Below are 12,964 nucleotides of genomic sequence, written 5' to 3'. Positions count from 1 at the left end.
TCTCTGTGGGTACAGCTGCTATAGTCTCTGTGGGTACAGCTGCTATAGTCTCTATGGGTACAGCTGCTATAGTCTCTATGGGTACAGCTGCTATAGTCTCTATGGGTACAGCTGCTATAGGCTCTATGGGTACAGCTGCTATAGGCTCTATGGGTACAGCTGCTATAGGCTCTATGGGTACAGCTGCTATAGGCTCTATGGGTACAGCTGCTATAGGCTCTATGGGTACAGCTGCTATAGTCTCTATGGGTACAGCTGCTATAGCTGCTATAGGCTCTATGGGTACAGCTGCTATAGTCTCTATGGGTACAGCTGCTATAGTCTCTATGGGTACAGCTGCTATAGTCTCTATGGGTACAGCTGCTATAGTCTCTATGGGTACAGCTATAGTCTCTATGGGTACAGCTATAGTCTCTATGGGTACAGCTATAGTCTCTGTGGGTACAGCTGTACCACGTAGGAAACCTATACTAGTTGGTTGCTGCTATAGTCTCTGTGGGTACAGCTGTACCACGTAGGAAACCTATACTAGTTGGTTGCTGCTATAGTCTCTGTGGGTACAGCTGTACCACGTAGGAAACCTATACTAGTTGGTTGCTGCTATAGTCTCTGTGGGTACAGCTGTACCATAGGAAACCTATACTAGTTGGTTGCTGCTATAGTCTCTGTGGGTACAGCTGCTACCACGTAGGAAACCTATACTAGTTGGTTGCTGCTATAGTCTCTGTGGGTACAGCTGCTATAGTCTCTGTAGGAAACCTATACTAGTTGGTTGCTGCTATAGTCTCTGTGGGTACAGCTATAGTCTCTATGGGTATAGCTGCTATAGTCTCTATGGGTACAGCTATAGTCTCTGTGGGTACAGCTATAGTCTCTATGGGTACAGCTATAGTCTCTATGGGTACAGCTATAGTCTCTGTGGGTACAGCTGTACCACGTAGGGTAAACCTATACTAGTTGGTTGCTGCTATAGTCTCTGTGGGTACAGCTGTAGTCTCTAGGAAACCTATACTAGTTGGTTGCTGCTATAGTCTCTATGGGTACAGCTGTACCATAGTCCTATACTAGTTGGTTGCTGCTATAGTCTCTGTGGGTACAGCTGTACCTATAGGAAACCTATACTAGTTGGTTGCTGCTATAGTCTCTGTGGGTACAGCTGTCTCTAGGAAACCTAGTCTCTAGTTGGTTGCTGCTATAGTCTCTGTGGGTACAGCTAGTCCACGTAGGGTAACCTATACTAGTTGGTTGCTGCTATAGTCTCTGTGGGTACAGCTGCCATAGTCTCTAGGAAACCTATACTAGTTGGTTGCTGCTATAGTCTCTGTGGGTACAGCTGTACCACGTAGGAAACCTATACTAGTTGGTTGCTGCTATAGTCTAGTCTCTGTGGGTACAGCTGTACCATAGGAAACCTATACTAGTTGGTTGCTGCTATAGTCTCTGTGGGTACAGCTGTACCACGTAGGAAACCTATACTAGTTGGTTGCTGCTATAGTCTCTATGGGTACAGCTGTACCAGCTGCTAGGAAACCTATACTAGTTGGTTGCTGCTATAGTCTCTGTGGGTACAGCTGTACCAGTCTCTAGGAAAGCCTATAGTCTAGTTGGTTGCTGCTATAGTCTCTGTGGGTACAGCTGTACCTCTATGGGAAACCTATAGTCTAGTTGGTTGCTGCTATAGTCTCTGTGGGTACAGCTGTACCAGTCTCTAGGAAACCTATACTAGTTGGTTGCTGCTATAGTCTCTATGGGTACAGCTGTACTATAGGAAACCTATACTAGTTGGTTGCTGCTATAGTCTCTGTGGGTACAGCTGTACCACGTAGGAAACCTATACTAGTTGGTTGCTGCTATAGTCTCTGTGGGTACAGCTGTACCACGTAGGAAACCTATACTAGTTGGTTGCTGCTATAGTCTCTGTGGGTACAGCTGTACCAGTCGTAGGAAACCTATACTAGTTGGTTGCTGCTATAGTCTCTGTGGGTACAGCTGTACCACGTAGGAAACCTATACTAGTTGGTTGCTGCTATAGTCTCTGTGGGTACAGCTATAGTCTCTATGGGTACAGCTGTACCTATAGGAAACCTATACTAGTTGGTTGCTGCTATAGTCTCTATGGGTACAGCTGTACCACGTAGGAAACCTATACTAGTTGGTTGCTGCTATAGTCTCTGTGGGTACAGCTGTACCACGTAGGAAACCTATACTAGTTGGTTGCTGCTATAGTCTCTGTGGGTACAGCTGTACCACGTCTCTAGGAAACCTATACTAGTTGGTTGCTGCTATAGTCTCTGTGGGTACAGCTGTACCACGTAGGGTAAACCTATACTAGTTGGTTGCTGCTATAGTCTCTGTGGGTACAGCTGTACCTACGTGGGAAACCTATACTAGTTGGTTGCTGCTATAGTCTCTGTGGGTACAGCTGTACCACGTAGTCCTATACTAGTTGGTTGCTGCTATAGTCTCTGTGGGTACAGCTGTACCACGTAGGAAACCTATAGTAGTTGGTTGCTGCTATAGTCTCTGTGGGTACAGCTATAGTCTCTATGGGTACAGCTGCTATAGTCTCTATGGGTACAGCTATAGTCTCTGTGGGTACAGCTGCTATAGTCTCTATGGGTACAGCTGCTATAGTCTCTATGGGTACAGCTATAGTCTCTGTGGGTACAGCTGCTATAGTCTCTAGGGTAAGCCTATAGTCTAGTTGGTTGCTGCTATAGTCTCTGTGGGTACAGCTGTACCAGTCTCTAGGAAACCTATACTAGTAGGTTGCTGCTATAGTCTCTATGGGTACAGCTGTCTCTACCAGCGTAGGAAACCTATACTAGTTGGTTGCTGCTATAGTCTCTGTGGGTACAGCTGTACCACGTAGGAAACCTATACTAGTTGGTTGCTGCTATAGTCTCTGTGGGTACAGCTGTACCACGTAGGAAACCTATACTAGTTGGTTGCTGCTATAGTCTCTGTGGGTACAGCTGTACCACGTAGGAAACCTATAGTCTAGTTGGTTGCTGCTATAGTCTCTGTGGGTACAGCTGTACCACGTAGGAAACCTATACTAGTTGGTTGCTGCTATAGTCTCTATGGGTACAGCTGTAGTCCACGGGAAACCTATACTAGTTGGTTGCTGCTATAGTCTCTGTGGGTACAGCTGTACCACGTAGGAAACCTATACTAGTTGGTTGCTGCTATAGTCTCTGTGGGTACAGCTGTACCAGCTGTAGGAAACCTATACTAGTTGGTTGCTGCTATAGTCTCTGTGGGCTACAGCTGTACCACGTAGGAAACCTATACTAGTTGGTTGCTGCTATAGTCTCTGTGGGTACAGCTGTACCACGTAGGAAACCTATACTAGTTGGTTGCTGCTATAGTCTCTGTGGGTACAGCTGTACCACGCTATAGTCTCTAGGAAACCTATACTAGTTGGTTGCTGCTATAGTCTCTGTGGGTACAGCTGTACCATAGGAAACCTATACTAGTTGGTTGCTGCTATAGTCTCTGTGGGTACAGCTGTACCACGTCTAGGAAACCTATACTAGTTGGTTGCTGCTATAGTCTCTATGGGTACAGCTGTACCACGGGAAACCTATACTAGTTGGTTGCTGCTATAGTCTCTGTGGGTACAGCTGTACCACGTAGGGTAACCTATACTAGTTGGTTGCTGCTATAGTCTCTGTGGGTACAGCTGTACCACGTGGGAAACCTATACTAGTTGGTTGCTGCTATAGTCTCTGTGGGTACAGCTGTCCACGGGAAACCTATACTAGTTGGTTGCTGCTATAGTCTCTGTGGGTACAGCTATAGTCTCTATGGGTACAGCTGTACCACGGGTAGGAAACCTATACTAGTTGGTTGCTGCTATAGTCTCTATGGGTACAGCTGTACCACGTAGGAAACCTATACTAGTTGGTTGCTGCTATAGTCTCTGTGGGTACAGCTGTACCACGTAGGAAACCTATACTAGTTGGTTGCTGCTATAGTCTCTGTGGGTACAGCTGTACCACGGGAAACCTATACTAGTTGGTTGCTGCTATAGTCTCTGTGGGTACAGCTGTACCACGTAGGAAACCTATACTAGTTGGTTGCTGCTATAGTCTCTGTGGGTACAGCTGTACCACGTAGTCCTATACTAGTTGGTTGCTGCTATAGTCTCTGTGGGTACAGCTGTACCACGTAGGGTAACCTATACTAGTTGGTTGCTGCTATAGTCTCTGTGGGTACAGCTATAGTCTCTGTGGGTACAGCTATAGTCTCTGTGGGTACAGCTATAGTCTCTGTGGGTACAGCTGTACCACGTAGGAAACCTATACTAGTTGGTTGCCGCTATAGTCTCTGGGTGGGTACAGCTCTATAGTCTCTGTGGGTACAGCTATAGTCTCTGTGGGTACAGCTATAGTCTCTGTGGGTACAGCTATAGTCTCTGTGGGTACAGCTGTACCACGTGGGAAACCTATACTAGTTGGTTGCTGCTATAGTCTCTGTGGGTACAGCTGTAGTCTCTGTGGGTACAGCTATAGTCTCTGTGGGTACAGCTATAGTCTCTGTGGGTACAGCTGTACTCTACGGTACAGCTGCTAGGAAACCTATACTAGTTGGTTGCTGCTATAGTCTCTATGGGTACAGCTGTACCACGTGGGAAACCTATACTAGTTGGTTGCTGCTATAGTCTCTGTGGGTACAGCTGTACCACGTCTCTAGGAAACCTATACTAGTTGGTTGCTGCTATAGTCTCTGTGGGTACAGCTGTACCACGTAGGAAACCTATACTAGTTGGTTGCTGCTATAGTCTCTGTGGGTACAGCTGTACCACGTAGGAAACCTATACTAGTTGGTTGCTGCTATAGTCTCTGTGGGTACAGCTGTACCACGTAGGAAACCTATACTAGTTGGTTGCTGCTATAGTCTCTGTGGGTACAGCTGTACCACGTAGGAAACCTATACTAGTTGGTTGCTGCTATAGTCTCTGTGGGTACAGCTGTACCACGTAGGAAACCTATACTAGTTGGTTGCTGCTATAGTCTCTGTGGGTACAGCTATAGTCTCTATGGGTACAGCTATAGTCTCTATGGGTACAGCTATAGTCTCTGTGGGTACAGCTATAGTCTCTATGGGTACAGCTATAGTCTCTATGGGTACAGCTATAGTCTCTGTGGGTACAGCTGTACCACGTAGGAAACCTATACTAGTTGGTTGCTGCTATAGTCTCTGTGGGTACAGCTGTACCACGTAGGAAACCTATACTAGTTGGTTGCTGCTATAGTCTCTATGGGTACAGCTGTACCACGTAGGAAACCTATACTAGTTGGTTGCTGCTATAGTCTCTGTGGGTACAGCTGTACCACGTAGGAAACCTATACTAGTTGGTTGCTGCTATAGTCTCTGTGGGTACAGCTGTACCACGTAGGAAACCTATACTAGTTGGCTGCTATAGTCTCTGTGGGTACAGCTGTACCACGTAGGAAACCTATACTAGTTGGTTGCTGCTATAGTCTCTGTGGGTACAGCTGTACTCTGTGGGTACAGCTGTAGGAAACCTATACTAGTTGGTTGCTGCTATAGTCTCTGTGGGTACAGCTGTACCACGTAGGAAACCTATACTAGTTGGTTGCTGCTATAGTCTCTGTGGGTACAGCTGTACCACGTAGGAAACCTATACTAGTTGGTTGCTGCTATAGTCTCTGTGGGTACAGCTGTACCACGTAGGAAACCTATACTAGTTGGTTGCTGCTATAGTCTCTATGGGTACAGCTGTACCACGTAGGAAACCTATACTAGTTGGTTGCTGCTATAGTCTCTGTGGGTACAGCTGTACCACGTAGGAAACCTATACTAGTTGGTTGCTGCTATAGTCTCTGTGGGTACAGCTGTACCACGTAGGAAACCTATACTAGTTGGTTGCTGCTATAGTCTCTGTGGGTACAGCTGTACCACGTAGGAAACCTATACTAGTTGGTTGCTGCTATAGTCTCTGTGGGTACAGCTGTACCACGTAGGAAACCTATACTAGTTGGTTGCTGCTATAGTCTCTGTGGGTACAGCTGTACCACGTGGAAACCTATACTAGTTGGTTGCTGCTATAGTCTCTGTGGGTACAGCTGTACCACGTAGGAAACCTATACTAGTTGGTTGCTGCTATAGTCTCTGTGGGTACAGCTGTACCACGTAGGAAACCTATACTAGTTGGTTGCTGCTATAGTCTCTGTGGGTACAGCTGTACCACGTAGGAAACCTATACTAGTTGGTTGCTGCTATAGTCTCTGTGGGTACAGCTGTACCACGTAGGAAACCTATACTAGTTGGTTGCTGCTATAGTCTCTGTGGGTACAGCTGTACCACGTAGGAAACCTATACTAGTTGGTTGCTGCTATAGTCTCTGTGGGTACAGCTGTACCACGTAGGAAACCTATACTAGTTGGTTGCTGCTATAGTCTCTGTGGGTACAGCTGTACCACGTAGGAAACCTATACTAGTTGGTTGCTGCTATAGTCTCTGTGGGTACAGCTATAGTCTCTATGGGTACAGCTGTACCACGTAGGAAACCTATACTAGTTGGTTGCTGCTATAGTCTCTGTGGGTACAGCTGTACCACGTAGGAAACCTATACTAGTTGGTTGCTGCTATAGTCTCTATGGGTACAGCTGTACCACGTAGGAAACCTATACTAGTTGGTTGCTGCTATAGTCTCTGTGGGTACAGCTGTACCACGTAGGAAACCTATACTAGTTGGTTGCTGCTATAGTCTCTGTGGGTACAGCTGTACCACGTAGGAAACCTATACTAGTTGGTTGCTGCTATAGTCTCTGTGGGTACAGCTGTACCACGTAGGAAACCTATACTAGTTGGTTGCTGCTATAGTCTCTGTGGGTACAGCTGTACCACGTAGGAAACCTATACTAGTTGGTTGCTGCTATAGTCTCTGTGGGTACAGCTATAGTCTCTGTGGGTACAGCTATAGTCTCTGTGGGTACAGCTATAGTCTCTGTGGGTACAGCTGTACCACGTAGGAAACCTATACTAGTTGGTTGCTGCTATAGTCTCTGTGGGTACAGCTATAGTCTCTGTGGGTACAGCTATAGTCTCTGTGGGTAAGCTATAGTCTCTGTTGGTTGCAGCTATAGTCTCTGTGGGTACAGCTGTACCACGTAGGAAACCTATACTAGTTGGTTGCTGCTATAGTCTCTGTGGGTACAGCTGTAGTCTCTATAGTCTCTGTGGGTACAGCTGTACCACGTAGAAACCTATACTAGTTGGTTGCTGCTATAGTCTCTGTGGGTACAGCTGTACCACGTAGGAAACCTATACTAGTTGGTTGCTGCTATAGTCTCTGTGGGTACAGCTGTACCACGTAGGAAACCTATACTAGTTGGTTGCTGCTATAGTCTCTGTGGGTACAGCTGTACCACGTAGGAAACCTATACTAGTTGGTTGCTGCTATAGTCTCTGTGGGTACAGCTGTACCACGTAGGAAACCTATACTAGTTGGTTGCTGCTATAGTCTCTGTGGGTACAGCTATAGTCTCTATGGGTACAGCTATAGTCTCTGTGGGTACAGCTATAGTCTCTGTGGGTACAGCTATAGTCTCTATGGGTACAGCTGTACCACTAGTCTAGTTGGTTGCTATGGGTACAGCTATAGTCTCTGTGGGTACAGCTGTACCACGTAGGAAACCTATACTAGTTGGTTGCTGCTATAGTCTCTGTGGGTACAGCTGTACCACGTAGGAAACCTATACTAGTTGGTTGCTGCTATAGTCTCTGTGGGTACAGCTGTACCACGTAGGAAACCTATACTAGTTGGTTGCTGCTATAGTCTCTGTGGGTACAGCTGTACCACAGTGTAGGAAACCTATACTAGTTGGTTGCTGCTATAGTCTCTGTGGGTACAGCTGTACCACGTAGGAAACCTATACTAGTTGGTTGCTGCTATAGTCTCTGTGGGTACAGCTGTACTCTGTGGGTACACGTAGGAAACCTATACTAGTTGGTTGCTGCTATAGTCTCTGTGGGTACAGCTGTACCACGTAGGAAACCTATACTAGTTGGTTGCTGCTATAGTCTCTGTGGGTACAGCTGTACCACGTAGGAAACCTATACTAGTTGGTTGCTGCTATAGTCTCTGTGGGTACAGCTGTACCACGTAGGAAACCTATACTAGTTGGTTGCTGCTATAGTCTCTGTGGGTACAGCTGTACCACGTAGGAAACCTATACTAGTTGGTTGCTGCTATAGTCTCTATGGGTACAGCTGTACCACATAGCTGAAACCTATACTAGTTGGTTGCTGCTATAGTCTCTGTGGGTACAGCTGTACCACGTAGGAAACCTATACTAGTTGGTTGCTGCTATAGTCTCTGTGGGTACAGCTGTACCACGTAGGAAACCTATACTAGTTGGTTGCTGCTATAGTCTCTGTGGGTACAGCTGTACCACGTAGGAAACCTATACTAGTTGGTTGCTGCTATAGTCTCTATGGGTACAGCTGTACCACGTAGGAAACCTATACTAGTTGGTTGCTGCTATAGTCTCTATGGGTACAGCTGTACCACGTAGGAAACCTATACTAGTTGGTTGCTGCTATAGTCTCTGTGGGTACAGCTGTACCACGTAGGAAACCTATACTAGTTGGTTGCTGCTATAGTCTCTGTGGGTACAGCTATAGTCTCTATGGGTACAGCTGTACCACGTAGGAAACCTATACTAGTTGGTTGCTGCTATAGTCTCTATGGGTACAGCTGTACCACGTAGGAAACCTATACTAGTTGGTTGCTGCTATAGTCTCTGTGGGTACAGCTGTACCACGTAGGAAACCTATACTAGTTGGTTGCTGCTATAGTCTCTGTGGGTACAGCTGTACCACGTAGGAAACCCATACTAGTTGGTTGCTGCTATAGTCTCTGTGGGTACAGCTGTACCACGTAGGAAACCTATACTAGTTGGTTGCTGCTATAGTCTCTGTGGGTACAGCTGTACCACGTAGGAAACCTATACTAGTTGGTTGCTGCTATAGTCTCTGTGGGTACAGCTGTACCACGTAGGAAACCTATACTAGTTGGTTGCTGCTATAGTCTCTGTGGGTACAGCTGTACCACGTAGGAAACCCATACTAGTTGGTTGCTGCTATAGTCTCTGTGGGTACAGCTATAGTCTCTATGGGTATAGCTATAGTCTCTATGGGTACAGCTATAGTCTCTGTGGGTACAGCTATAGTCTCTATGGGTACAGCTATAGTCTCTATGGGTACAGCTATAGTCTCTGTGGGTAATCAGCTCACTCACTAGGAAACCTATACTAGTTGGTTGCTGCTATAGTCTCTGTGGGTACAGCTGTCACTCACTAGGAAACCTATACTAGTAGGTTGCTGCTATAGTCTCTACAGGGTTCACAGCTGTACCACTAGGAAACCTATACTAGTTGGTTGCTGCTATAGTCTCTGTGGGTACAGCTGTACCACGTAGGAAACCTATACTAGTTGGTTGCTGCTATAGTCTCTGTGGGTACAGCTGTACCACGTAGGAAACCTATACTAGTTGGTTGCTGCTATAGTCTCTGTGGGTACAGCTGTACCACACTAGGAAACCTATACTAGTTGGTTGCTGCTATAGTCTCTATGGGTACAGCTGTACCACGTAGGAAACCTATACTAGTTGGTTGCTGCTATAGTCTCTGTGGGTACAGCTGTACCACGTAGGAAACCTAAAATACTAGTTGGTTGCTGCTATAGTCTCTGTGGGTACAGCTGTACCACTAGGAAACCTATACCAGTTGGTTGCTGCTATAGTCTCTGTGGGTACAGCTGTACCACTAGGAAACCTATACTAGTTGGTTGCTGCTATAGTCTCTGTGGGTTCACAGCTGTACTCACTAGGAAACCTACAGTACCAGTTGGTTCTACCACAGGTCTGCTTCAATAGTCTCTGTGGGTACAGCTGGACCACGAGGAAACCTATACTAGTTGGTTGCTGCTATAGTCTCTGTGGGTACAGCTGTACCACGGCCATAGGAAACCTATACTAGTTGGTTGCTGCTATAGTCTCTGTGGGTACAGCTGTACCACGTAGGAAACCCTATACTAGTTGGTTGCTGCTATAGTCTCTATGGGTACAGCTGTACCACGTTTAGGAAACCTATACTAGTTGGTTGCTGCTGATAAACACGGCCCTTTAAGAAATGATTTATGAGTATAGCTGATAAACACGCCCCTTTAAGAAATTATTTATGAGTATAGCTGATAAACACGCCCCTTTAAGAAATTATTTATGAGTATAGCTGATAAACACGCCCCTTTAAGAAATGATTTATGAGTACAGCTGATAAACACGCCCCTTTAAGAAATGATTTATGAGTATAGCTGATAAACACGCCCCTTTAAGAAATGATTTATGAGTACAGCTGATAAACACGGCCCTTTAAGAAATGATTTATGAGTATAGCTGATAAACACGGCCCTTTAAGAAATGATTTATGAGTATAGCTGATAAACACGCCCCTTTAAGAAATTATTTATGAGTATAGCTGATAAACACGCCCCTTTAAGAAATTATTTATGAGTATAGCTGATAAACACGCCCCTTTAAGAAATTATTTATGAGTACAGCTGATAAACACGCCCCTTTAAGAAATGATTTATGAGTACAGCTGATAAACACGCCCTTTAAGAAATGATTTATGAGTATAGCTGATAAACACGCCCCTTTAAGAAATTATTTATGAGTATAGCTGATAAACACGCCCCTTTAAGAAATTATTTATGAGTATAGCTGATAAACACGCCCCTTTAAGAAATTATTTATGAGTATAGCTGATAAACACGCCCCTTTAAGAAATGATTTATGAGTACAGCTGATAAACACGCCCCTTTAAGAAATGATTTATGAGTATAGCTGATAAACACGCCCCTTTAAGAAATTATTTATGAGTATAGCTGATAAACACGCCCCTTTAAGAAATGATTTATGAGTATAGCTGATAAACACGCCCCTTTAAGAAATTATTTATGAGTATAGCTGATAAACACGCCCCTTTAAGAAATGATTTATGAGTATAGCTGATAAACACGCCCCTTTAAGAAATGATTTATGAGTACAGCTGATAAACACACCCCTTTAAGAAAATATTTATGAGTATAGCTGATAAACACGCCCCTTTAAGAAATTATTTATGAGTATAGCTGATAAACACGCCCCTTTAAGAAATGATTTATGAGTATAGCTGATAAACACGCCCCTTTAAGAAATGATTTATGAGTACAGCTGATAAACACGCCCCTTTAAGAAATGATTTATGAGTATAGCTGATAAACACGCCCCTTTAAGAAATGATTTATGAATATAGCTGATAAAACACGCCCCTTTAAGAAAATGCACTGTGAGGTCAAACGGTGCCCCCATGGATTGATGACGAGCTGAGAAATGTAATGATTCAATGATAAAAGACCAAAACAGTAGCAGATAAATCTGGCACTCTGATGAGCAAAGTTATTGTAATTTAAGAAATCTTGTGACCAAGATGAACAAGATTAAGAAGAAGAAGGGATTCTCTCAGTAAATGGGGGGGGAACAGTGGAGAAAGTTGAACACTATTATGGGTAGGAATTCGAACATGTCTGCCCTCTTTTGTTCAATCAGAGGGTATATTTAATTCCAAAACCACCCGACATCGCAAACTACTTTAATTAATATTTCACAGGCAAAGTGGACAAGTTGAGGAATGCTATGATTCCAACTGATGGCTCCATGTCATACACCTAGGGTTGCACATTCTGGGGAAACTTTCCCTGGGAATTAATGGGAATATATGGGAATTAACGGGAATATATGGGAATTAACGGGAATATATGGGAATTAACGGGAATTAACGGGAATATATGGGAATTAACAGGAATATGTGGGAATTAACGGGAATATGTGGGAATTAACGGGAATATGTGGGAATTAACGGGAATATGTGGGAATTAACTGGAATATGTGGGAATTAACGGGAATATATGGGAATTAACGGGAATATATGGGAATTAACGGGAATATATGGGAATTAACGGGAATATATGGGAATTAACGGGAATATATGGGAATTAACAGGAATTAACGGGAATATGTGGGAATTAACGGGAATATATGGGAATTAACGGGAATATGTGGGAATTAACGGGAATATGTGGGAATATATTGGAATTAACGGGAATATATTGGAATTAACGTGAATATATGGGAATTAACGGGAATATGTGGGAATTAACGGGAATATGTGGGAATATATGGGAATTAACGGGAATATATGGGAATTAACGGGAATATGTGGGAATTAACGGGAATATGTGGGAATTAACGGGAATATGTGGGAATATATGGGAATTAATATTAATACCATTTAAATGTAGATGTTTTTTGCATTGGATATATTTACCATATTAAATGGAGACAGAAACATAAACCTTTTACCTCATCATACGTAGACATTACAAATTATTAAATCCTTCCAATATAATTTAAAAAAAATCTATTTAGTTACAAATTGAACTTTAATTAAATGAGTTGACTCTTCACATGGGATGATTTCACTGAACAACAAAAGGGAATATTGAATGATCCCCAATGATCCATCGCATCTCCCAAAAACGTTTTCAACATCTGTAAAATGATAGTCTAGAAACTAAAGCTTTGGTTGTCTTCCTCTCAGGCTTCCATGTCTTCTCCCTGGACCTCCTCAATGTCCACCTCTTGAGCATCAGACTCTGAGGCCTCATCTTCACTGTCACTTTCCAACCTTGTTGAGGAAGGCTTGTTGTCAGGCACAAAAAGCCTCAAATCTGCCCGGATGGCCAGCAATTTTTCAACCCTTGTATTGGTCAGCCTGTTGCGTGCTTTGGTGTGTGTGTTCCCAAACAAGGACCAGTTGCGCTCTGAGGCGGCTGATGTTGGTGGGATTTGGAGGATGATGGAGGCAACAGGGGAATGAGCCTCAGATCC

This window comes from Oncorhynchus tshawytscha, linkage group LG10, assembly GCF_018296145.1.
Source record: "Oncorhynchus tshawytscha isolate Ot180627B linkage group LG10, Otsh_v2.0, whole genome shotgun sequence".
Classification (NCBI taxonomy): Eukaryota; Metazoa; Chordata; class Actinopteri; order Salmoniformes; family Salmonidae; genus Oncorhynchus; species Oncorhynchus tshawytscha.
This window is presented reverse-complemented; position numbering follows the sequence as displayed.